The sequence below is a fragment of the Felis catus genome, chromosome B4 (assembly GCF_018350175.1).
Source record: "Felis catus isolate Fca126 chromosome B4, F.catus_Fca126_mat1.0, whole genome shotgun sequence".
NCBI lineage: Eukaryota > Metazoa > Chordata > Mammalia > Carnivora > Felidae > Felis > Felis catus.
The window spans coordinates 130,679,909-130,705,324 of NC_058374.1; the positions used below are offsets into that span (position 1 = coordinate 130,679,909).

At 53.8% G+C, this 25,416-nt stretch overlaps 1 long non-coding RNA gene across 2 annotated transcripts in view; it reads left to right on the forward strand.

Moving 5' to 3' along the window:
- LOC109501789 overlaps positions 1–25,416 on the forward strand; it is a 28,744-nt gene that overhangs the window by 1,861 nt on the left and 1,467 nt on the right. Inside the window, exon 2 of one of the 2 annotated variants that reach the window (XR_002160069.3) lies at positions 21,658–21,730. The exons of the other annotated variant lie outside the window; for it this stretch is intronic. This is a non-coding gene — a long non-coding RNA (uncharacterized LOC109501789). The remainder of the gene's footprint in view (positions 1–21,657; positions 21,731–25,416) is intronic. 2 annotated transcript variants of the gene reach the window in all.

The window sequence follows — 25,416 nt, forward strand, 5'->3', positions numbered from 1 at the left end:
GAGACAGGCTTGTCTGAAGCCACATGAGACTGAGAAGCTTGCCCTCACTCCTGCCTGTCCCCTTGGTTGCCTCTGACCTATCCAAGAAGTCCCTCCACACTGGAGGTAGAGCCCTCCTTCTCCCCTCCCATCACATTTCAGACCGACCCCTGAATCTTTTGCTCAAATGGAGTCAGTAACAGAGGCTCAGAAACTTCTGTTTGTCCGCGGAGGCTGCTAACATCTTAGCCACTGACCGTAGCTGAAGATCTGCAGCATTTGATTAATCTCCTGGCCAGATAATCATGGAGAAAAGGAAAGGGGGCTTAGGGGAATGTAACAGCTTTGGCCTATCAGTGTGGACGGAGCAGACTTCTGGGGACAGAACAGGCCTGGGACCACGGGTTGCCTCTGCTGCAAACACACTCCAGACAAGTGGGTTTCCTAGAGCCTTGGCTTCACCGTACGTAAAATGGGCACACGGGTACCTGCCTCTTCCTTTGCTGAACTTGTTCCTGGCTTCTCCCTGCTTCTCACCGCTGCCACCGCCACCGGGCCCGGGCTTCTTCATCCCATTTCTAGCGCTTACTTGTGCCTGCATCGTCGCCCTCACTGACTTGTGAGCCCTTGAGGTCAGCGCCCGTGTCTGGTTCACCATGATGTCCTGGGACCTCGCGTGCAGGCCTTGGAACATGGCCGGTGCTTGATAACAACGGCTGAGTGATTACGGTGAGGATTCAATGGTAGGAGACAGGGGATGTGCCTGGCACACAGTAGGCCCTCAGTGAACGTGGCTTTCCTCCCTCTCCTCCCCACTTTTACATCCAGTTTGGTCTCTGGCTTCCTTGATCTAACTCCGGTTCTGCTCCCCGCCCCCCCTCGCCGACCGAACCCACCCCTGCGGCCCAGATGAGGCTGCCTGGGAAGAACTGGCTTGGTTGAGTCCCATTCGATGGCTTGGACCCACCAGGCACACACACTTAGCAGCTGCTGAATGGGTGCTCTGAGGGGAACAGCTTTGTGTGCCTGCAGTTGGTTACTTGGGAAGGGCTTAGAGGAAATTAGCTGAAATGCCACAGGCCTATTTTGAGCTCCTTCTTTGATGGAGTGGAAATCACATGGGATTTGGGCACAGCAGACCTGGCCTGGAGGCACAAAGCTGCCGTCTCCTCATTTTTGACCTTGGGCAGTCTCTTAACCTTTCTGGAAGCCTCTCTTCATCTGTCAAGGAGGATCGTGGAGGAATCTTACAGTGTGGTTGTCACTATTACACGTTAATAGCAGGAACAAAAGCCAACGGGCCAGACAGCGGTCGAGGCCGAATCCCACAATAACGCTGCGGGACACGGACGATCCTTGTTCCCATTTTACAGATGAGGACACGTAGCAGGTTAAGTATCCGGCCTAAGGCTGCCCAGTTAGTGAGTGGCAGAGCTGGGAGTCAAGTCCAGCGGCCGAGCTTCAGAACCACTGTGCCTTGACCCGAGATACGGACTTCCTGAATAAGGGTATTACACCCAAGTGTGTTGACTTCTCATCCGACTTGGTGAGCATTTAAGGGAGTGACTTCTAGGTGCTTGCTGTTTTCACAGAGATTGTTACACTTACCTTCCCAACAACCCTACAAATACGTATTACTACCTTATCCTACGGGCGAGTAAGAAGAGGCCCGGAGAGGTCACATATCAAGTCCCAAGGTCATATAGCCAGTTGACCGGAACAGCAGAGGCTTGAATACTTCGCACTGCTTCAAGCTCTGCCGGCTCCACGTCCCAAAGTTTATTCGCCTGTTCATTTATTCGTTCAAAACACCGAGCACCTACTAGGGGTCAGGCACTGTATTACTTCCTGAGGATGTTGGGCAGGCAGACACGGTCCCTTCCTCCAAGGACCTGAAGATATGCGGGAGGAGCAGACAGGTAAGGAATAGCCACATCAAAGGTGAGGGGGACGGTAGGAGATGGAGACTACCGGGCCTTGGAGTAGGGAGACGAAACCCAACCTGGGGGGTAAAGGACATCCTCCCAGAGGACAAGGCATTTAAGCTGAGATGTAGGAATCAGAGTTAGCTAGGCCAGGACCCGGGTGGCTGAGAAAGCGAAGAGCCTTCTAGGCTGAAGGGGAACAGGCACGTGCCGAGGTTTGAAAGTACACACGGGTGGGAAAAGACGATTGGCGAGTTTTAGGGAACTCAGGCTAAGTATGGCCGATCTAAAGACAGTGGCGGGGAAACGTTTTAGGCTAAGAACGTGGAGGCCTCGGAAAGGAGGTTGGAGCCTAAGGAGCCTCCTGGAGGAGGCTGGTGGGGCAGCAGGGAGACAGCAGGGCAGTTGTGGTGGGGCTCCAAGCAATAGACAGGGGTGGCCTGGATCCGTGGTGACATTGGGCATGGAAAGAAGTGGAGATTCTTGGGGGTATCGGGGAGAAAATTGATGAATATTGGTGCGCGTTATAGAGACAGCCGCTCTGAGGGACAAGCAGGCTGGAGGGGGGTGGGGGGGGCAAAGCGTGGGGAAACTGAGACTCCTGCTTCGGTCACGGGTGGGATTTTGCTACATTCTATTGCCTCTGCACTCCCTGCCCCTATCCTTTCTCTTCTCCTCGTGGCCATTAATTAATTAGGACTGTAAATCATTCATTCAATTACGTTCTACCCCTCCCCCCCCCGCCCCCTCCCGGAAGTAAGCCTCACAAAGGCAGAGATTTTGTGTTCACGTTGTATTTCCAACACTTAGAACAGTGCCCGGCACACAGTAGGTGCTCTATAAAGAACAAGTTCCTTTATTGGTCTAAAAATCTAAATGCATGCATCCAGATGCATAGCTTCTGTGTTTCAGGCCATGAGCTGAGGTGCTGGGGAGGCAGATGAGATGGAAAATACCCAAACCAGGGAGTCTGGCAAGCAGACAGCTAATTCCAAGAGACTGGGCAGTGTGGTCCAGCCCAGGGAAGATCTGGGGTGTGTGGCATCCCCTACTGCGAGCTCCCACAGCCTCCCGGCGCTTCTCCTCTTGTGGTTTGGAATTTCTGTTTAATGGCCGGCACACAGTAGGTCCACGAGGCCCATCTGACGAAGGAAGGAGGGGACAAAATGAAGACACGCGCTATGGAAGCCCGGGGAAGGCACTCTGTGTGACATCGGCCCATTTTGTTTACATCATAGCGCTTTGCTGCAACTTGACATTTCTTGTTTATTATCTGAAGTCTCTCCCTCACCCCCGCTGGCCGCCCCCCCCCCCCCGGCCACCAGACCTCATTGGTCTTGTTCATTCCAGTCTCCCCAACGCCTAGAAAGTGCCTGAAGTGCTCAGAGAATTTTTTTTTTGAATGAGTGAATAAGGTTCAGGCTATGGGGGATAAGCAACAGGGACCAGATATAAGCATTTGGGGGACAGTCGGAGAAGGCCTCCGGAAGGCCCTGACACTCGGCAGGTGGGGGTGGGTGGGAAAGGTGAAGGTGTCCCCGAGGTGCGATGGGAGGACTGAGAGCACGTGGTGGGGAAGCAGTACCCCCCGGGGTCAGACTTGGGGAGGCAGCACTGGCCTGGCTTCTCCACACCGCTCCTCCCGGGCCTGCTCTGCTCTATTGGTCCCACACAGGCCATCACGGTGACCAGAGACTTCTGGCCTGGACAGCTGTTGAGCCCCATGCTGGAGCAGGTGCTCCAGAGAGGCCCCGATGGGGCCGGGAGGAATCGAGATGCTAGGAGACTTGGGGTTTCTTACCTTGCAGCACTGAGAACAGTTGAGAAAGCCTCAGGGAACCCCAAGAGTCTGCTGCCAGAGGGGGCTGGCAGAGTGGGGTCAGCCCGGCTCGTCGTGGGGGGATGTGGTTCCTTCTGAGCCTGGTGAGAACCAGGAGCTGAAAATCCACTCGTGGAGGTGTCCACGGCCACAATTCCCCCAGACAAGTGGCTTGCCCACACCCGGGACTCGCAGCCCCATTCTGCGCTCTGAATCACCAAAGCTCTGCCCCACCCCACCCCCAACCCCCGGCTGGTGTGGGATTTCACCAGGAACTGAGTCACAGTAAAGAATATTATGATAGAAAATCAATAAGAAAGTTACAGAGTAGAACAAAAAATAATACAATAAAGAGGACACATAAAGATGCAGAGGCGAAGCAAGAAATCGAATGTTAAAGGACAGAAGGGCAGGCAGAAAAGGTGACTTCCAGTGACTTTTCAGGGAGAAGGAATCCAGGGGTGGATGAGTGAGTTTGGGAGGGGACCGAGAAGGGATCCTGGGTGTCCTTCATGACCAGGTTCGGCCACCCTGCGGCCCCTCGTCTTCCATTTCCCTCCCAACCTCCCCTCCTCCAGTCAAACCAGACTCCCGTGCCTGGATCCCACGGCCCCAGGCCTACCCCAGGGCCTTTGCGTCACAGTTTTGGTGTCTGGGATGCCGGTCTCCTGGCGGCTGATTCAATCCCTCCTTCCCGCAGCTGTCTGCTCAGAGGCCCAACTGACCACCCGATAGAAATGCCCGCCTTCCCTTCCTCCGTCACTGTCCATTCTTTACCTGCTGAATTTTCTCCTTAACCCTTAACAGCCACCCCCACCCCCCACCTTGGCAAAGTTCACCCTGCCATTTATTTTCTGGGTTATAGTGTAAGGGTCAGGGTCTGGTCACGTTATTATTATTCCCCCTGCCTCTCTCACAGCATCCGGCACATAGCAGGTGCTCACCAAAAATGACCCCCCTGGGCCAGTAGGGAGAGAAGCGGAAACCCCAGCCCTCAAGAGGAGGCAGGAAACGGGAGTATCCCGGAAGAGCTGGCCTGGAACTGTGCACGGGGAAGCCAACTGTGTCTTCAGGAGAAGATGCTGGAGGTTTCTGGGAGGTGGGGGTGGGGGTGGGGGTGGTCTTCCAAGGTTCCGGAGCAAAGTAGAACTTGGAGAGGTGACAAAGCTGCAAGGACAAGGGAGGGCACTCCTCTCCGTGCAGATTTCAGAGGAGGGGCAAAGAAGGAGGGGCTGTGGAGACTGAGAGTCAGGGCAGGACAGACACGGGCCCCTCGGCAGGGAGCTGGGGGCCCAGGTTCAGGCCTCCCGGCAGCATGGCCTCGAGCGACCGATCAGACGCTCCCGAGTCTCAGCCAGCCGGTCTGGAAAATGGGGCAGCGTTGCCTGCCTCGAGGTGCTAGTCTGATAACAAAATGAAATAAAAAAGTACTTCCAGCCCCGCCTCCACGGTAAGCCCTAAATAAATATTAGCTCCACGTTGAGCTTCTGTTGGGCATTACGTGCTTTGACTCAAACACAAAAATGAAAAAGACGTGGTCCCTGCTCAGTCGAGTGGAGAGAGGGGGGCAGAGAGGCCTGCCGGTGGCAGTTTGGTGTGGATGGAAGGCGGAGGTGGCCACACGGGCACCACCAAGAGGGCAAGGACATTCAGCGTGGGCATCAGAAGTTGGTGGCTGCTGGGCTGGGTCTTGAAGGGTGAGTGGAAGGTCAGGAGCAGAGAGGGCCAGGCAAAGTTTTCGGGAGGTCCAAAGACAGGGGATGTGAAACGCCCACTCAACACCAATGTGTTGAAAAAATACAAACTTTAAAAAAAAAGATTTAAAAAGTTTATTTAGTTAGTTTTCAGAGGGTGGGGGAGGGAGGGACAGAGAGGGAGAGAGAGTCCCGAGCAGGCTCCGTGCAGGGCTCAAACCCACGAACTGTGAGACCGTGACCTGAGCCGAAGTCAGAAGCTTAACCCACTGAGCCGCGCAGGCACCCCTTAATTATTTTTAACAGAAGAGGTTTTCGTGATTTTTGCAAACTACGTGTTAAAAACTACGTTGTCTAAGAAAAGAATGGGTTGAACCCCTACTGGGTGTCCAGACACATCAGTAAGACTGGCCTGGTCCCCGTCCCCGGGATCACACACGCCCAGGAGGCCGACACTATGTAATTGATTATAAATTGGTTAATTGCAATCAGGCGCGTTTGCGGGCGCTGCAGGTCATTCTGTTTTGCCAAAGTGCCTGGAGGAACTGGCAGAGATCAGGCTGGAAGGGGAGGTGGGCCAGGTCAGGGAGAGCCTTGAATCACGCACAGCACTTACTAGGTGACAGCTCTGTGCGATCGATACAAAGGGGAACAAGACCGGGTCCTTCGTTGGCAGGAACCAATGACCGAATGTGGAGTGCTGGAGGGAAGTCCGTGGTGTGACAGGAGCACAGCATGGGAAGCGACAGCGAGGGAAGGCTTCATGGAGGAGGTGACATTTGCCTCTTTTTCCAACTGAATGGCAGTCCCAAAGCTGACTGTCCTGCCTTTCCGGCGGGACTTCCGAACCTGCAGGCTTAGAGGGGCACTAACCACACCCAAGAATGACTCAAGAGCAACATGTTCTGCGCCTGGCAGAGTTCCTTCTCTAGGCCTTGGATGTAAGGGAAGGAGGAGTTGGCATCATACTGAGACATCGACCCAAAGACCAGAATGTGGGGAGCACCAACGGGCTGCTGCTACGCCCTGGTGGCTCGAGGGTCAAGGGCTAGGAGTCCCAACTCCACCCTCCCTCATGCGCTATGTGAGCTTGAGACAGGTTATTCTACCTCTCCCCCTCTGTGTGCTTATCTGTAAAATGGGCATCATGGTGGCTTTATGGAGCTGTTGCCATCACAATGATTGAGTGTGTGTCTCCCCCTTGGTAAGTTTTAATTACGAACGATTTGCTATTATACCCTGCCAAACGTGCCACCGATTCTCTAAGTGTGGCTGACCTGGCTCCTTGTAGGGATGGTCAGAAAGTGGGCAGCCCGTTATCTGAGCCAGGTAACTCACTGCATGATAACACCCCAGCTCACTCCAAGGGCCCATTTGGATAGAGGGACTGTCTCCCAGAGGGACATGGGACTGCTTCCGGAAGCTGGGCTGTAGCCGTGCCCCCAGACCAGGCTAGGCTCAGTGTCCTGGCCAGGCTCTTCTGAGCCACCTGCCCTGGCGCCTCACGTCCTTGTGCTGCAAACGCTGTTTCTTGTCTTTTCCTGAGAAGTCCTGAGTCCCGAGAGGCTGGATCCTTGTCCCTCGTGCCCACCACTGTGTCCTTTGCATCGCGCACAGAGTTTGGCACGAAACAGGCTCTCCATATGTGTTTGTTGATAAACGGGGTGGGGGTGGGTGGGAGGAGAGAGGAGAGGGGCAGGAGTGATAATAGCGTATGTTTTTCCATGGCGGGGGAGTCCCGTTGACCACCCAGCCCCCACCTTTGTTGAGCGTGGCCTGTGTGCCGGGTGGGGCTTCACATCGTGTGAACTCGCGTGATCCTCACAGCAAGGCCTCCAGAGAAGTTCGGTTATGGTTCTCATTTTACAGATGGGGAATCCGGGGCACAGAGAGGTCAAGCCGCTTGCCCAAGGTGACTCAGCCAATAAGTGATAGAAGATTCCAGCCCTCAGGCTCTCGTGCGGTAGAGCCTCCTATTTGCCGATTGCCTGTTGTGTGCCCGCCTCTTTGTCCTCTAATATCGCGGGAACCTTGGGGACACTGAGGCTCAGGGAGGTGAACGTGTCAGGCCAAACTGCCAGCAAATGGCAGATTCACCATGGTTTGCACACGGCGCTCTGCCTGTCTGTAAAGTTTCTGCCCGTAGTAATGAGGGCCCCAGAGTGGGGAGAGGTCCTGCGGGTCGACTGTCCCTCCCCTGCCCTGTGTCAGTGACGGGAACGCCTTCTTTCTGGCCTCTCACCTAGGCCTGCCCCTGCCTCCACTCAGCTGTGGAGGCCACACTGAATGGGGTAGTGGAAAGAACCCAGAGTCTGGAGCTAGAAGACTGGGTTGAATCCCAGGGACCTTGGGGAAGGTGCTTCCTCACTCAGAGCCTCAATGTCTTTAGCTTGGAAATGGGAAAAATAACATGACTCCCCCAGTACAGTATGGTATGGGTTAATTTAGATCGCACCCCTAGGACCGCATGCGACACAGACGGTGCTTGGGAAACGTGTGGAGACGGTGGCATCTCCCTGGTTAGAAACTTCAGTGAAGTCTGCACACTGGAAGGCCGGACCCCGTCTCCTCCAATCTCGTCCGTCTTATTCCCTCCGTCACCCGCGATCCCCACGTCTACACTGAGCTCCGGCCCCGCTCCCCTTCTTTCTCTGGACAAGCCAGGCTCTTTGGTGCTACCCGTTCTCCCCTATCTTTCATGTGTCCACCTGGATCCCCGTGGAGATAATCTGGGGAAGGGCATAACTGGGACAAGGACATACCCGCCAGCTCCTTCTCGGTCTTTCCTTTTCTCTTTTGCTCGTCTCCCTCGTCCTTACACATTCCTCTCTCCCATCCTGTTCACCCCCGTATCAAAAACCTGTGTATTTCCTTTCTTTTCTTTTTAATGTGTATTCATTCCTTCCTTTATTCATTCAGAGCGCGCACTAGTCGGGGAGGGGCAGACAGAGAGGGAGAGACAGAATGCCAAGCAGGCTCCGTGCTGTCAGTGTCCAGCCCGATGTGGGGCTCGATCTCACGAACCGTGAGATCACGACCTGACTCAAGATGGGGAGTCGGATGCCCAACTGACTGAGCCACCCAGGCGCCCCAACAACCTGTGTGTTTCTACCTGTTCACACAACCGTGAGCAGAATATACCTGCGGCTAATGTTCACACACAAACACATGCCTTCGTCTAGTCCTGTGCACGCGCACTTGTGGGGCTTGGCCACCTTGTCGCAAAGTGGGGACATAGGAGGCACCCCTTCCGCATCTTGCTTTATCAGCCAAACAGCAACCCTCGTGAGGCTCTGTCTGCGTCGGCTGCAAGAGCTCTAATTCATTCTTTTCATGGTACTGTTGTATTTCACAGTGAGGAATCGCGATCATTTCTTCATCCAGTCTTTTATTGGCAGGCATTCTCCTTATTTCCCCTCCTCTCCCTGCACCCTGAGCCTGTAAGCGGTCCTGAAGCACACACCCTTCTACATACATCCGCTCACCCGGTGCTTTTATTTTGATGGACTAGATCCCCAGGGGTGGGATTGCTCAGCAGAAGGGTATCTGTATTTTTTATTTCAGGCCAGTGTTGCCAGATTGCTTTCCAATAGTGCTGTAACTTGTCGCCTTTCCTCCAACAACTTCATGAGTCTCTTTCCCCGCATCCACTCCAGCCATAGGTGCTAGTATTATTTTTCGATCCGGTATTTGTATACATTGCAAAATGGCAAGTGGTTTTAGACTTGCATTCCTTATTTTCATATTGACTTTGTGAGGGGGCTCTGTGGCTACCAAGTAATGTTGGGAAGGGGGTAGGATGTCTTTTTATGTTCAACTTTCTTGTTTTCTTATGCACTGAGACTGACCCTGTCATCTTCCACATTTTCTCCCAAGATATTTATTGTTGTAGTGTATTTTTGGATGTTAACTCTTCAAATCCATCCAGCGGCTACTCATGTATGTGATGTCAGATGAGGTTTCAACTTTTTTGCAAAAGAGAGCTTTTCAAGTTTCATTAATTGAACAATTCTTCATTTTCCAACTGAACCGAAATACCATCTCTGCGCCATATTGGATTCCTGTGAATGTGTTGACCTAGTCCTGCTCTCTTGGGCTGTTCCGCTGATCTGTGCCTCACTTCCCTGCCAGCATCACCTGACTTTGGTAACAGGGGCCTCCATAGGGTCTCACCTCTAGTAAAGCCACGTTTCTCCCATAGGGTCTCACCTCTAGTAAAGCCACGTTTCTCCCATAGGGTCTCACCTCTAGTAAAGCCACGTTTCTCCCATAGGGTCTCACCTCTAGTAAAGCCACGTTTCTCCCATAGGGTCTCACCTCTAGTAAAGCCACGTTTCTCCCATAGGGTCTCACCTCTAGTAAAGCCACATTTCTCCCCGATGTTTTCTCTTTCATAGGATCTGGTTGTGATCAGGTCTCCCTTCTTCTATGTGAACTTTGAATTATTCTATTCAATGGCGTGTTGGTCACCACTGGATCCCAGTGACTTACCTGGGGTCAAGCATTCAATTGGGGAACAGAAGATATTTGTTGAATGTTTTGAGGCTCTTCTCCTTCCCCAGTTGGCCCCATCCCTCTACCTCTAGGTCTACAAAAGGTATTAAAGAGCAATATTCAAGCCAAAAGTAAGTTAACATGAAAACGTGTGCAGAGTAGACGGCTCGAACCAGAGAAAGCTTCTGAGATGCTGAAACTCTCAGTGCATTGCTTTGTTTGAGACACTGGAAGCAAAGAGAGAGAAGCATTGATTTTTTTTTCCCGCCTCTGTTTATTAGACACCTACTGTATGCCAGTAGACTTATTCTAGGTCTGGGGATATAGTGGTAGCCAAGGCCAAGGCAAAAGTTTGATTCTTGGGGTGTGACGATGCTACTGTGTTCATTATTTTCATTATTTTCCAGTGTGATGACGATATTGTGGTTATATTGAAAACAGAGGGTCCCTGTGTTTTAGGGACACATACTGAAATATTTACAGATCCAATTACGTGAAGTCTGGAATCTGTTTTTAAATAAGCTGTGGGTGGGAGAACTGAATGGAAGTACAGGTGAAACAAGATTGAATTGATCATTATGGGAGCTTGGTGATGATTTCACAGGGTAATATTTATTATACGATTCTCTCTACTTTTGTCTATGTTTGAAATATTCCATAATGAAAAAGTTTTAAAAATGCATACAGAGGTTATTATGTTTCAGGCATCATTCCAATTGCCTTAACATCCAGGAATTCATCAAGTCCTCACAGAAGCCGTGTCTTAGTCACCTGGGGCTCCTATGACAGAATACCATAGACGGGGGGGGCTTACACAGCACACATTTATTTCTCAAAGCACTGGAGGCCGGGAAGTCCAAGATTAAGGTGCCAGCTGACTTAGTTCCCGGTGGGAGCTTTCTTCCCGGCTTGCATACGGCCACCTTCGTGCTGTGTCCTCCCCATGCAGAGAGCGAGTGAGCGAGCGAGCAAGTGAGCTCTCTGACATCTTCGTATAAGGGCAGTGATCTCATCATGAGAGCCCCTCCAAATACTGTCACCTCCAAATACTGTCACATGTGGGGGTTAGGGCTTCAACCCACGGATTTGGTGGTGGTGGTGATGGTTGGGGACACAGTTCAGTCCATAGTAAGGTCCGCCCAGTGGCTATTGTCATCCCAGTTGAAAAAAACAAGTCCCCCCAAGTTCCAAGATTCGGGAACTTGCCCAGGATCACAGCTGGTAGGAGCAGCGCTGTCTGGCCCCGGGGTCCTGTTGTCAAGCACTGTTTCTGCTTTGATGCCTATTTGTTCCAACGAACCTACACACAAAGAGTGATATGTGTAATCTGCAATACAAAGTGCTATAATTTGTATACAACGAAATAATTTCGTATGGCAGGATGGCAGGAAAGGCTACGAAAGATTAAAAAAAAAAAGGATTGTGAGAGAGAGAGAAAAAGAAGACCCGTCATGGGAGGAGGGACCGAGCCTGCGGGGGTTGGGGGTGGGGGTGGGCAGGGTCCTCGTTCAGCAAGTGTGACCAGAGAAGGACCCTCTGAGGAACTGAGACCTGAGTGAAGATGGGGAGGCTGTGTGGAGGTCTGGGAAAGACGTTCAAGCAGAGGACTGAGAGGTGCAAAGACCCCGAGATAGAAACAGGAGGCTGAGTGGGGCTGGAGCACGGCCGGCCGAGAGGGATGATGGCCATGTAAGCCAAATGGATCATTTAAATACATTTTCCTACATCTTGCTGTGCTAAACTCATCTGTAACAGAGGAATAATTTAATTCCGAAGCCAAATTAACTGCTCTTTGCCTTCTTGCAAGGTCACCTGCCTTAATTTTTTTTTTTTGAATAACTCGATTCAATTTTTCCGCTCTTGCCCCATTTTCTCCATCTCCTACACGCTTTTTGAGGTGGTTATAACGTTATTATCTTATTATTAGTCCCTAGCAGGGATAATTCACTTTCCAATTGATCTCTGCTGCTTATAAAACGCCAAATCAACTGGAAGCATAGGAAGCAAGTGGTTAGTGAATCCTGAAAGCCGGTGTAGACAGAAAGTGGTGCGTGAGAGGCTGGGGGCCAGGCACGGCCGACCTCTGATGAGTTGAACTGACCTGTGGTTGAGCCGTCCAAGCGTCAGAGGAGTGTCCACGAGGCAGGTTGTCAAAGGTGCAGGTGGAGGTTCCTGCTTGCATCAGACTCACCTTGCTTGTGCTTTAATATTTCACACGGTCCTTGCTAGTTTGTGTTTGTTCTAAGTAAGCATCCGACAATGTCCAGTTCAATGGATTCTGTAGGTAAAATGTGTCCAAGCACAATGTTTCCCTTGAAAAAAAAATGGCTGGTGATACACAGATGTCTGTCGTGCAGCCTTCACGCTGCCGTTTTGACTCGAGCCTGGAGAGTGTCAACCGTGGACCAGCGAGGTTCAGGGTATAGATGGTGGGATCACCTGTGATGTTGCCAGTTGGAAGAAAAGAGGCCAAGGACGGACCATTAAATGGACAAAAAGGAGAGGCTATAAAATAAAACTTATTCTTGGGGTAACAGGATGCCATTGAAAAGAACAATTTTCAATTGTCCTTGAGAGAGAGAGAGAGAGAGAGAGGAGAGAGAGAGAGAGAGAGAGAGAGAGAGAGAGAGAGAATCCCAAGCAGGCTCCACACTGACAGCCCAGAGCCCAACACGGAGCTCAAATTCATGAACCGTGGGATCACGACCTGAGCTGAAATCAAGAGTCTGATGCTTAACCAACTGAGCCACCCAGATGCCCCCCACCTTTTTTTTTTTCTGATTCTTGACTAGTTTATTTGGAGGGGGCAGTTAGGGGGATACAGAATCAAGAGGACAGGAGCGGAAGGAAATGGACAAGAAGGCTTCCACTGAAGGCTCGGGGGGAATTTTTCGGGGTGTTGGAGGGAACCCTGGAGGAGCAGCTGTAGGGGAGATGAGACAGGAGTTGGGAATGAATGGAAAAGTGGACTTTAAGAAATTTGACAGGGGTGCCTGGGTGGCTCAGTCGGTTAGGCGTCCGACTTCAGCTCGGGTCATGATCTCACAGTCTGTGAGTTCGAGCCCCGTGTCGGGCTCTGTGCTGACAACTCGGAGCCTGGAGCCTGCTTTGGATTCTGTGACTCCCTCTCTCTCTGTTCCTCCCCCACTCATGCTCTCTCTCTCTCTCTCAAAAATAAACAAAGATTTAAAAAATTAAAAAAAAAAAGAAATTTGGCTGCAGTTTGTGTCTCTTTGTGGTGTCAGAGCAACATAATTAAGGAGCTTGAATTATCGTGTTTCGGTGGTTGGATAGATTCTTTGACTATTACAGCTCCTTGTAGACTGGACCACATGGGCCACGGGGGCCATGTGCAAGGCTACAGGGAGCAAAGGCCAGGATGTAAGGGAAGCTTCTTGGGTAAGATGGTACATTGGCTACCGATTTGGTGAAAGTTCATGCCAAACTATACAGCTTAGATGTTAGACATGTGTCTTTTGGTTTTAGGCGCTAGGTAAAAAAAAAAGCCAAAAGAAATAAACAGCTCTAGATACGGGGTCAAGAGACCTACATATTTGTCCTTGCTTCACAAGATGGGCCCTTCCTGCATTCCGTAGATTACTGGGTGAGCAGTTCTATAATACCAGCCCCTAGTTAGGTGCTGGGCATGTAAAGGTACAGTGTTCATCTTTCTGGGTAATTTTGTGCTCCGTTGTGAAGGGTGGGCAAAAGTTTACAGACAGACAGTGGAGGGAAGGGAATTTAAGGCAGAGGGATGTGCATGTCCAAAGACATGAAGGTTTACAAAGGCATATCTTCCAAAAGCAGAGAAAAGTTTAATGGACCTCAGATCTAGAGTATGTATGGTTGGGAAAATATGTGATTGATTTCCCTACTGTTGGCGTTAAAGATGTTTCTATTTTTCATGATTATAAATAATGCTGAGATGAACATCTTTTTTTAAATGTTTATTTATTTTTGTGCGCGCGAGAGACAGAGAGAGACAGAGAGACAGAGCACGAGCAGGGGAGGGGCAGAGAGAGAGGGAGACACAGAATCTGAAGCAGGCTCCAGGCTCCGAGCCGTCAGCACAGAGCCCGACGCGGGGCTCGAACTCACGAACCATGAGATCATGACCCGAGCCGAAGTCGGACGCTTAACCAACTGAGCCACTCAGGCTCCCTGAGATGAACATCTTAATGCATTAAATGGTTTCTGCAGTCGGCTGTAGGGTAGATTCCTACAAGTAGGGATCACGGGGAGTTTCAGTGGGAGAGTAACCCGGCGGGTCTTGCCCTGTGACTTTGTCCAAGTCACTGGCCCTTCTGGGTTTCCATTTCCCCACCTCAGAACGTGGATCCCAGGAATGAAAAGAACCTTTCTGGCTCTCACATTCACACATCTAGTGGCATCTTCAAACCGTGCTTTGTCCAGGACTTGCGAGAGAGATCTAGATTCCTACTGACTGAGAAAACTACTCACTATTTCATCTCAAGCAAGTTACATCGCTCCTGTATGCCTCAATCACTCTGTTGGCTCAGCAAGGAGACTAAAAGAGACTTAGGGGGCCACAAAGTGATGCTCGTGAAGCTTTTTTAATAGAAGAATTCTATGGTCCGGAGCATGGAGTCTCCTTCCACACCATCCCTTGTACGCAGACTTCTCCTTTTCTTGCTCCCCTGTCCCCTCTGGCTCATTGGTCCCCTCCCTCCTCCTCAGGGGGGGCTGGAGGAGGATCCACCCTGTGAGTGACATCCTCCCTGGGGGTGGCCGCTAACTTCATCGATGTTCAGCGACTGTTAACGCCGATATGCCCTGAGCTCCTGTCCATGGAACCCACTCTCCAGAGCCAGCACCCCTTCTCTGGGCGGAGCCCCCGAGGCTCTAATAAGGGCAAAACTCCCCTCCTTCATGTCTCTTTAGTCTTGGGGTGCCCCTGCCATGTTCAGACTCTTGCCTGGAGGTGCTACCTTCTGTTGACTCTGCATTGAAAGCTAGTGGTCACTTACCTCTCTGGGTTTATTTGGTGAACGAGCTTTGGGAACTTACTCTTCAAGATTCCCACGCCCTCCTCTGTGCTCCTAGGGCTCCGAAACCAGACTCCCTGGGTTTAAATTTTCGGCTCTCTCATTGACTAGCTATGTGAACACATCTGAGTTACTGAATCTCCCGGTACCCCCGTTTTTCCATATGTAGCACAGAGCCCCGTGCGGGGCTCAGACTCACAAAGAACCATGAGATCGTGACCTGAGCCGAAATCCAGTTGGACGCTTGACCAACGGAACCACCCAGGCACCCGTAAAAGGGATAACTTTTAAGTGCTTACAACAACGCTTGGCATGTAAATGTGCTCAATGACAATTACACTGCCGTGAATTTCAGTACGAGGGGTGATATTAATATCAGGGTGTGGGTTAGTTATATTAATCTCGGGGTGTGGGTTAGTATCAGATACTCTTCCAAATACACATTCGTACTACAGTGTAAATGTCTGATACGATAGCGTGACACAGACCGCAAATGTTTATCTCGAACAGCAGATGTTTAAGCCAAAGGGGCGAATGCTTAGACATGGACTTTTGACGATCAATAAGATCGAGCAGCTCAGAAAAAGGGGTTCTAGAATTAGTCAAATTTGGGTCATAGTTCCTGCTCGGCCACTTTATTGTTGAGTGGCCGTGGGCTGGTTTCTTACCTTCTCAGTGACTCATAGGGTTGTTGTGTGAACATGAGAAGATATTGTAAGTAAAGCATGTGATGATAAGGTGCCTGGCACATAGTAAGGTCAATAAATGCCCATGGTGGAAAAGTTCTGGAGTGGAGGAGAGGGTGGTGGCAGGAAGTCTCCCACGGAGCCCTGACCCTTGCCAGCCTGTGGGCTCTGCTTCAGCTGTGTCCACTGGTCCATCCCGTAAACATTCATTAAGTACCTACCGTGTACCAGGAGTTCCTCAGCTCGATCAGTCCGTTCCCACAATTTGCTTCATCATTGTAAATTCTACGGACATCAGTCCCCCTGGATGTTAACTAGGGTGTCTAAACAAAAATGACAATGTGACGGCAAATCAGGTTTGGGAACCAGAATTGGAGAGCACTCAACGGGTTCTGTGGCCGTGGGACCTGGAGCTTTGCCTACCCTCGTGCGCCTTGAGGGATGACTGCGGGTGTTGAGTCTCCTGTGACCGCAGACTCTTCTTAACACATCCCTTGTGTGCATCTTCCTCTCCACTGTCTGCTCCAGGCATGACCCCACCTTGCCGGCTGCTATCGCCCCGACCCTCGTCTCCAGCCCAGCCCCAGGGAAAATAGAGTCAGCTTTCCAAAACTCATGTCCTTTGAGCTATATACTGTCCCCCCTTGCGCATGGTGCGGGGACCTCTTCTCTCCTCCTTTGCCTTGCCGGTTCTCTTCCCCCTCCAGGATGCCTCCTGCAGTTCTGGTCTGGGATGGGGGCCCCTTTTTGACTCCTCCTGGCCTCCGCAGGGAGCCTCTCTCATACTTGACGGTACTTCCTGGCAACAGCATGCTTCCCGCTGTCCCCTTCCCGGCCTCTTGAGAGGGCGTTGGAGTGGGGACTGCCGTGTAGCCCCGTGGCTTGTGGCCAGAGGGTGGGCGTTTGTGACTGTGGACACCTGTCTGGGCCTCGGTGTCCTGCTCTGCAAAACAGGAATCGTGACTGCAGCAGCTCGAAGAACGCCACATGGAGGGAGAGGTGGCCTTTGCTCTCCCCGCTCTGTGCCCTTTCATGGCGGGGAGGCCGCGGACTGTCATGGAAAGAGCTCCCACCTGGAGCCTGGGTTTGGATCTCAGTTGTGAGACAAAGGGCAAGTGACTGTATGCCTGAAAACCGAAACTTCCCTCTCTGCCATATGGGATGCTTCTATTTCTCTTTCACTGGGTTGAACTGAGGTTACCCGGGTACAGGAGGACACAGAGTAGGTGCTTGATAAATGTATTTGCAAAAACGACACGGGCTTGCAGTTGAGCAGTCCCACGGTCCTGGGGCATGTGACTCCCTGGGAAGGCGCTCTGGAGGACAGGGGAGTCTACGGCCCCATTTACGGATGAGAGAACCCTACTTTGGCTTCCAGCTTACCCTGAGGATGGCGTGAGGGTCACCTGCCCTCAGACGCACCCTGGCTGGGTCTAGTACGGCTCAGTGCCTCTGCACGTGGCTAAGCGTGGTGGCGGTGGGAGTCGTAGAGAAGCCACATGCCCTGCCCCGCCTCCCCCCCAACCCCCCCCTCCTCCCGCCCCGCCCTGGGCTGTGGGTGCTGTGCTCCAGGCTCGCCACACCAGCTGGCAGGCCAGAGGGCCACTGTGAGTCCTGGGATCGCCCTGCCCTAGCTGTGTGACCTTTGGCAAAGTCCCCTCGCCTGCCAGGTCTCCGTTTGCGCATCTTGTCAATGGAGGGGTGAAGGAATCTTGATCAGAGCAGTGCTGTTGCACAGACAGTAGGAGATAAAACACATGAGGCACCTTAGCAGGCCAATGGCACTCAGGGTCATCATTATTATCTCGTTTAATTCTAACCCTTAAAGCTGGAGATCCCAGGGAGCCTGAAAACATCCCCTGGTGCCTTTGGCCTCCAGGCGGGAATAGTTGTATTACCCCTTTGTCTCACGCTCCCGCTCCGGCCCAGTGGCTTGTCCACACTCCGGTGGGGGGGGGGGGAGGGGGGCATTCTCTTGACATCGTGAAAGGTACAGCCCCGCCGGTCCCTGGTGTTTCAAAAGCACCAACGCCTGGCCCGGGGTGGGGGTGGGGTAGCATTTCACAGCCTACAAAGCCCTTCCTCTTTGCGCCTCTCTTACCTCTGGTGTCTTACAGTTGATAACATCACAAAGTGTCTGCCCGGGAAGCAGGGACGCTGGCCCAGGACTCACAGATGAGAACATGTAGGCCGAGGGAGTCACACGCGGGCCCAAGGCCCTGCCTCTGGGGCGGCCCTAGGAGGAGAGGTTGGGGGGGGCGGGGAAGAGGTCCGAATCCGACTCTGCCCCAGCGCCCTGGGCTCTCCCTCCTAGCCCTCCCTCTGTATCCTGCAGAAGATAGAGCCTTCCTGAATGAAGCTCGGGAACGGTGCCACCGTTCAATGAGCTAATGGCGAAATCGGAAACTCAAGGGCTGGTAGCAGAGGCAAAAAAAAAAAAAAAAGAAAGAAAGAAAAAAAAGACAAGCTTTGATTCATGGGCAGGAGGATCAGTGAATGGGGAAGACGGCCTCCTGTAATAGAGGAAATGCCTGAGTGGCACATCCTTCCAGCGGAGTCTCTCCCCGGGAGAGGAAGGTCAGGTTAGCGGAGGCCTCGGTTCGCGTCGGAGCCTGATAGGGGAGGCGAGGGAGCACTGCACTCAGAGCAAGCCTGGTGAGCCCCGTCGGTGAAGTGGAGGGGGGTACGGGAGGGGGGCAGGTGCTGCGGATCACAGGGCTCCCCCAGGTAGGGGGTGTAAAGTCAGCAGGTAGGAGCCAGGCACATCACAGGGGCTCACCAAAGAAAAACACCTGAAAACTCTTATTTTTATTTTTAAATTGTTTTTAGAGAGAGAGCGCGAGTGAGCAGGGAAGGGGAGGAGCAGAGAGAGGGAGACACAGAATCCGAAGCAGGCTCCAGGCTCCGAGCTGTCAGCCCAGAGCCTGACTCGGGCTCCAACTCACAAACGGTGAGATCATAACCCGATCCGGAGTCGGACGCTTGACCCACTGAGCCACCCAGGCGTCCCTGCCGCCACGGGTCTTGAACGCACGAATGAGTTAATTTTTATACTCTCGGATCTGGTCTCTAGTGTGTGTGGGCACTACAATCACAGTACAGGTGGGGACTCAGGGATCAGAGAGGGGCAGTGATTTGTCCCGGGTCACACAGCTGGTAGATGGCAGAACTGGGCCTCCAATCCCCAGCTCCTTCACCTTCATCTGGGAGGAGATTGAAATGCATGATGGGGGGGAGGGGGGCAACATTCCAGTGTAAGAAGGAGAGTATTATTGTACCTTGACTACTTCTAGAACTTTCTTTGACCCTGGTGAACTTCTCTGCAAAGGGACCCTTTATAAAATTTTTTTTTTTTTAGTTAATTTATTTTTGAGAGAGAGAGAGAGAGAGCCTGAGCGGAGGAGGGGCAGAGAGAGACTGGGAGAGAGAATCCCAAGCAGACTCTGCACTCTCAGGGCAGAGCCCGACGTGGGGCTCGATCCCACCAACCGCAAGATCAGGGCCCGAGCTGCGACCAAGAGTCCGACGTCCCACCGACGGGGCCGCGCAGGCGCCCCTGCAAACAAGCTCTTTGATAGGAGAGCGGGTGGGGCTTCCCCCTCCCCCAATATTTGGGGTACCTGTCAGTTTCCCAAGTGGACGGAGACTTCCTCTGTGGGCAAGGAAACTCCCCGGCCTGAAATGGGAAAACGAGGGCAATTAACGAAGCCGGTTTGCGCGAAGGGCCTCGGCTTTCGGGGTAACCAGGAAAAGGGGACACTGTATTTTATTTTTTCGAATCACCGCCCCCACCGTGCTCTGTTGGGCTCTGCCTCTCTTGCTGGCTCCTTCGGGACGACACCCCAGGCCCCTTCCATAACCCTCCCATCACTGTCGCTCATTAAAAAGAATAATCTCATCTTCGTTTTTAAGACTCAGCCCGGTTCATTTTAAAACGTCGCTCTCCCACGGAATGCGGAGCTCCCCCGTCTGGGGTTGTGTGCATGCATGCTCGTGCGTGCATTTTCACGCACGGGCCTACGTGCGTACGCCCGTGCAGATGTGCTCGGGTGTGTGCCTCTTCTGGAAGTCGGGGCGGGAGGAAGTTGCGTCCTCACGTGACTGCATCCTGCGAGCGGGCTGTGCCCGTCTGGGCGGTTCAGACCCACCGTCCCCTCTGCAGACAGTCCTGAGTCCGCGATGGCGGGTTTGCTACGCGTGTGCCCCATGGTTTTTTTCTGTATTTCTGGCCCCCCCACACCGTAGCTGCTGGCACCCTCTGTGAGGCCGGTGCCTGAAGGCAGGCTCTCTCGGGAGGAGGTGCTGGTCGATGTGGCTCAGACTCAAACTCCGTCTCCTTCTCAGCTCACGGGCAAGTGGGGGTCTGCCCACAGCTCCGACTCCTAGGGACCCTGATCTTGGCAGTGGGCCAGGACATTGACTTAAGCCCTGAGTTTCTTAAAGACTTAAAAAAAATTTTTTTTTAATGTTTATTCATTTTTTGAGAGACAGAACATGAGTGGGGGAGAAGCAGAGAGAGAGAGAGAGACACAGCATCCGAAGCAGGCTCCAGGCTCTGAGCCGTCAGCACGGAGCCCGACGCGGGGCTCGAACTCACATACCGCGAGGTTGTGACCTGAGCCGAAGTCGGACGCTCAACCGACTGAGCCACCCAGGCGCCCCAAGCCCCGGATTTCTACTTGGATGTCTGCTCACATGCTGGAAATCTCCCTGACTGCGGGAGAGGGCAGGGGAGGGGTGGTACGTGGCATTCCAGATCTTCTGGAAGGGCAGCCGGTGCCACGTTCTGCGTTCGTCCCCAGACTTGCACATTCCACGTGTAAATGCTGTCCGCCAGGCTGGCGTTCCTGCCCCTGGCGCCGTGGGCAGTCCCAGGACTCCAAGATTCAGACCTTTGAGATGGTCCTGGAGAATGTAGCGACTTTGTCCTCTATGGTGAACCCTCCCTCCCTCTTCAGCGGGAGGGCGGGATGGGTAAGGCCCAGACCTCATGGCATCCGGTTCCACGAGGTCGTGGATGGCACCGGGCACCGCCGGGGGCTTCAGGGGCACTGGCACGGCGGGTTTCGAGGCTCACACATAGGCTGGCTTGTCAGAAGTGGCCTGGACAGCCCGTGGCAGAAGCCAACGTGAACCTGGGTCCGCCTGTCTTCCAAGCCTGAAGCGACGGGTGTGGGTTGTCTGTGGCTGCCCAGAATCGATTCCTCATTCTCTGGTCACAGCACTCTGATGTCTTTAGGGAGCAGTTACCTCTTCCCCATCAAACAGCCCTGTCTGGTACCCTAAGCAGGATGTCGGGGGTCCTGCTCTTTGCCTGATGGGAACCCCTCTGTTGTCTGTGTCGCAGGGAGTTAGGCCACGAGGAGTGCTCAGGCCGGCACCTGACAAGTAACCATTGCCACTATTCTTCCCGTTCTCTTCTTGGGCTCTGGGTCACGTCAGGGTCCAGGTGGGGCGCGTGGCCACCCTTGGGCCTCCCAGGCCTCAGGCTGTGGGGGATCCTCACGCGGCCTCAGCTGACAGGCTCTGGTTCAGTTCCTATGGGGCAGATGCTCATGTCGCATCAGGTGGCCGCTCACCCCAGCCGGAGCGAACTGACCGTGTCATGGCCCGGTGGCCGGCGAAGTCAGTGGGGTAGGGGCATGGGGGGAGGGGGGTCGTCTGCGCCGTGTTCTGGGGGCCCCTGCCCGGGGCGGACCGTCTCGTCCTGCGGTTCTGCAGAACTGGGGGCTCGGCAGGGAAAGCCCGGACTCGTCACCGTTGTCACCCTCAGCCGTTGCTGTTAAGAATGACCATCCTTACTGTTCTGAGCACCCGGAGTGGGCCAGGCCCTTTGTGACAGTGAGGACCCCCCTAATCACGAAAGCAATAGCCACGCACGTTGCCAGGGTTACTCTTCCCGGAGCCCGCGGAGAGAGGCGTGTGCCCATTTTACGGATGAGTCAGTTGAGGCGGGGGAGTGTTGCTGGGCACGCGTGGGGAGTCCTCGGGTTCCACTCGGTGTGGTCCCTTCAGCGGTGGCAGCGGCTGCTTTCTCCCGGTTTATACTTCCAGGCAGACACGGATGTATTTGATCCTCGCAGGGACCGCAGTTTGACCCACAGGAGACACACACACGCTCCTCCTGGTAAGGTGGTTTGGATCCTGCTCCTTGTAAAAATCATCCTGGCCCTGTGATTCTAGAGGGAAAGTCACCGCCTCCCCCGGGGTCAAGCCCGCATCCTGGGGACGAGTGGCACTATCCTCACCAACGCTCTCTAGGCATCGGTGACTCCCAGGTTCCTACCTCCCATCGGGCCCCTGTCCCGAACTCCAGACTCACGCCTCCGGCCAGCTTCACCCCTGCAGCTGCACGTGGGTGGACAGCTCAAACTCCACGGCCCTCGGCCCCCTGGTCTTCTCCATCCTCCGGTCCTACTTCTCCTGTAGCTCCTTCCACTTTGGTTACTGGGTTCTCCACTCCTCTCACGCTCCGTCCCAGAGCCCTGGAATCATCGTTGGCTCCTCTCCACCCCCCCCCCCCTTTACCCTGTATCTAACCCATGAGGAAATCCTATATTCGCCATCGATCATTTCTCTCTGCTTTTGTCCTGGTTTGAACTGCAATCCCCCGGCTTATCCCACTGGCTTCCTAATCGGCCCTCCTGCTGCTCTCCCTCCTCCCCCTCCATCCGTTCCCACTGCAAAGACTGAAATGATCCTCTTAAGACGTGAAGTCAGACCTTCTCCCCTCTCTGCCTGAGCCTGGGTGGTGGCTCCCCATTTCACCCCAGGTAAAAATCAAAGGTGTAAGGTAGCCTCCGGGGCCCTTCCTGACCTGGCCTCGTATCTCCCAGCTCTCCTCTGCCCACACTGGCCGCCTGGCCATCCCCCAGCACACCAGGCACACTCCTGCCTCAGGGCCTTTGCACTGGCCGCTCCCTCTGATCCCGGCTAAACGCACAGCTCACTCCCTCACTTCCTTTGAGTCCGTGCTCAACAGGCAGGCTCCTTCCTCCCCAGCCACACTCAGATTGCATCACCCAGACCCCACCCCCAAAACTCCCGAGCCCCTCACCCTGTCCTGCTTTGTTTCTTTGTTTGTTTGTCCCATAGAACGGATCGCCTTCTGGCATCTTCTACACTCGACTTAAGGAGAGTTAGCTCTGCTGTTTATTGTCCCACTCCTGACACCAACATGTTGGCTCTTCAGGGGCGAAGCTCTTTGCCTGTGTTGCTCGCCCACGTGTGACAGGCTTCTGGTACCCTGCCTGGCACATAGTGTATACTCTATGAATGCCTTCCTTATAGCTTCCCTCTGAGCCTCGACTTTCTCCCTGAAACTCCCACTGTACTAGGTATTGTTCAAATCCCCAGGAGACAAAATCACCCGGGGGTGGGGGGGTAGGTTGCTGACCCGGTCTCTGTCCCCACTTCTAGGCTCACTCTTAATCTTGTCCTCACCTTTAAGCTCTATCATCCTTAAAGCCCTCCCAGGCCCCTGTGCTGTCATACCTCCGGGCCTTTGCACGTGCTGCGTCTCTTTTCACCCCGCGGACACCTGGGTGTCATTCAAAGCCCTGGTTAGGAGTTACCTCTTCCCTGGGGTCCTCCACGATACTCCCCCCCCCCAAAGTCCTGAGAGACTCCTCCCCTCCTTCCTCTGAGTGACTTCTGTGCCTCGTGTGCGTTTCTCAGCGTGTGGGGCCCCCGTTTCACTGGGGCTCGTCTGCATGTCCATTCCGTCATCAGACTGTGAGCTCCTTGAAGGGAGAGGCTGGGCTCTGTGTCCCCGGCTGGCCCAGAGCCTGGGACACGGCAGCCACCTAGCCAAGTGTGTGTTTGTTGCACACGACAGAGCAAATCTGACACGAGCCAGGACAGAACAAAGACTATGCTGAAGACCCTTTCAAGGTCACCGGCTGGCAGGGAATGAACAATGTCTTATTATTTGATCATTTATTTATACTCTGTTTTTGAGTAGGATTCGAGGCGGCCCGGAATAAAAGGCACAGATGTGACAAAAACAAAACCCTGTGTCTCGAACGCCTTCTCTCTTTTCCGCGACTGGCTCTTCCTCCTTGGCCTATGAACAGGCCCGGGTCTCTGTTCACCTAACAAAAGCACCCCAACCGTCCTCAGGTCTCTGTCCCTGTGCAGCCAGCCTCTCAAGCCGGGCCTCCGATGCCTGACCCCCAACCTCCGCTGCCCCCACCGCCTCACTTGCTCACCTGTCACGTGACCAGCTCCTAGGTCAGCGGCTACCTCTGTGACTATAGTGGACACAGAGCTCTGGTGGGACCAGACCCCTCGCCACATCTCTCCCCTTCTCCGGCCCCTTGCTTCCCCTGGCTCTCAGGCCGCCACACTCTCGACCTTTCCTTCTATGGCTCGGCTTCTCCTCCCCAGACCCCCTTTGTAGGTGGCCTTCCTCTGTCCGTCCCAGGTCCCCCCGCTCCCGGGACCGTCTCCTACATACTTCCAATGTTCCAATGACTACGGTTACCACTGGGATTCGTTAGGGTCATTCTAGAAACAGATGATCCCCCCCCGCCCCGCCCCTGCCCCAACCTCAGTGGCTGAGCACAGTGTTTCTTTCCCATTTACATAAAAGGCCATTCGGCAGCAAGGGGAGGGAAGGGGCTCTGCTCTCTCTGGTCACCTAGGAATGCAGGCCCCTTCCACTTGCCTGGCATTGACCCTGGCTCTGTGCTGCGGGAGGAATATGCCTCTGGACAAGGACAGGTGGACGAGGCTGTGGGGGAGAGCACAGGGCGAGTCAGGTGGCCCTGAGTCCCTGACTCAGCCTGTCCGCTTGGTGTCCCCACCAGCGGGCACAGTCAGCCTGTCTCTCTGAGCACCCTTTTTCTCTGTCCCTAGGGGAATGTGCCCCTCACCTTTAGACTGTTACGAGGCCCCGTGAAAGCATGGACTCATCCTGTGCTGATAGGGGAGTCCTCCGTGGGCGGGGACGAGCTCCCTGCTCCCACATTCGCACGTTTCTTGGGCCCAGGAGATACCCCTCCCAGTCGGCTGAACCCAGGAGTCGGGCACGTGGTTGGAAGAAGGAGTCAAGATCCAGCCGTGGGTGGCTTGCTGCTGGGGACTGTGCGGGGACATCCCGGCCGGAGGGCAGCTGTGTGCCTGGCTCCTCCTTTATAAATTCATGGCCGAGTGTGGGGACTCACCCAGGGGACCGAGTCAGCCTTCCGGCCGGCACTCAGAGCCTATGCCGATTGTCAAATCCATCACCCTCGGTCAATGGCATGACAGTGGGCATATGTCACTGGCTCTTGAAGTCAGACAGGCTGGACCCTTCTGTCCTCTTTAAGGAAAGGGGCGCTGACATTGATGGAGCACCTACTGGGGGCCAGACATTCTCCTAAGTGTTTGACATCCACACTCCCTGAACTCTCACGATAGCCCTGGAAGGAGGGGTGGGTCATCACCCCCATCCACAGACCCGGGCACCAGGACTTGGGAATTGCAGGAAGAGCACGGCGACGAGGAGGCTTCCCAGAGAGCGAATGTTTCCAAGGCGCAGTGGCTTAGTTTTGAGCTCTCCGCTGACCCACATCGTCGACTCTCTTAGGACCACAAGACAGAAAGGCAAGAGGCACGGACTTGGGAACAGGAACACCTACCTGGGCTTACCGCCTCGAGTCCGGCGCTGGCCAGCTGAGGCATGTTGTACCAGCCACTTCTACCTCTTGAAGTCTCAGTTTTCTCATCTGTCAAATGGGCACAGCTATGCTGCTCTCTGAGGGGCGAGTCAGAGAGCTTTTTAGCAAACCGTCAAGGTCTGTCATGTAAGCTGTCGTCTCCTGCTTAGAT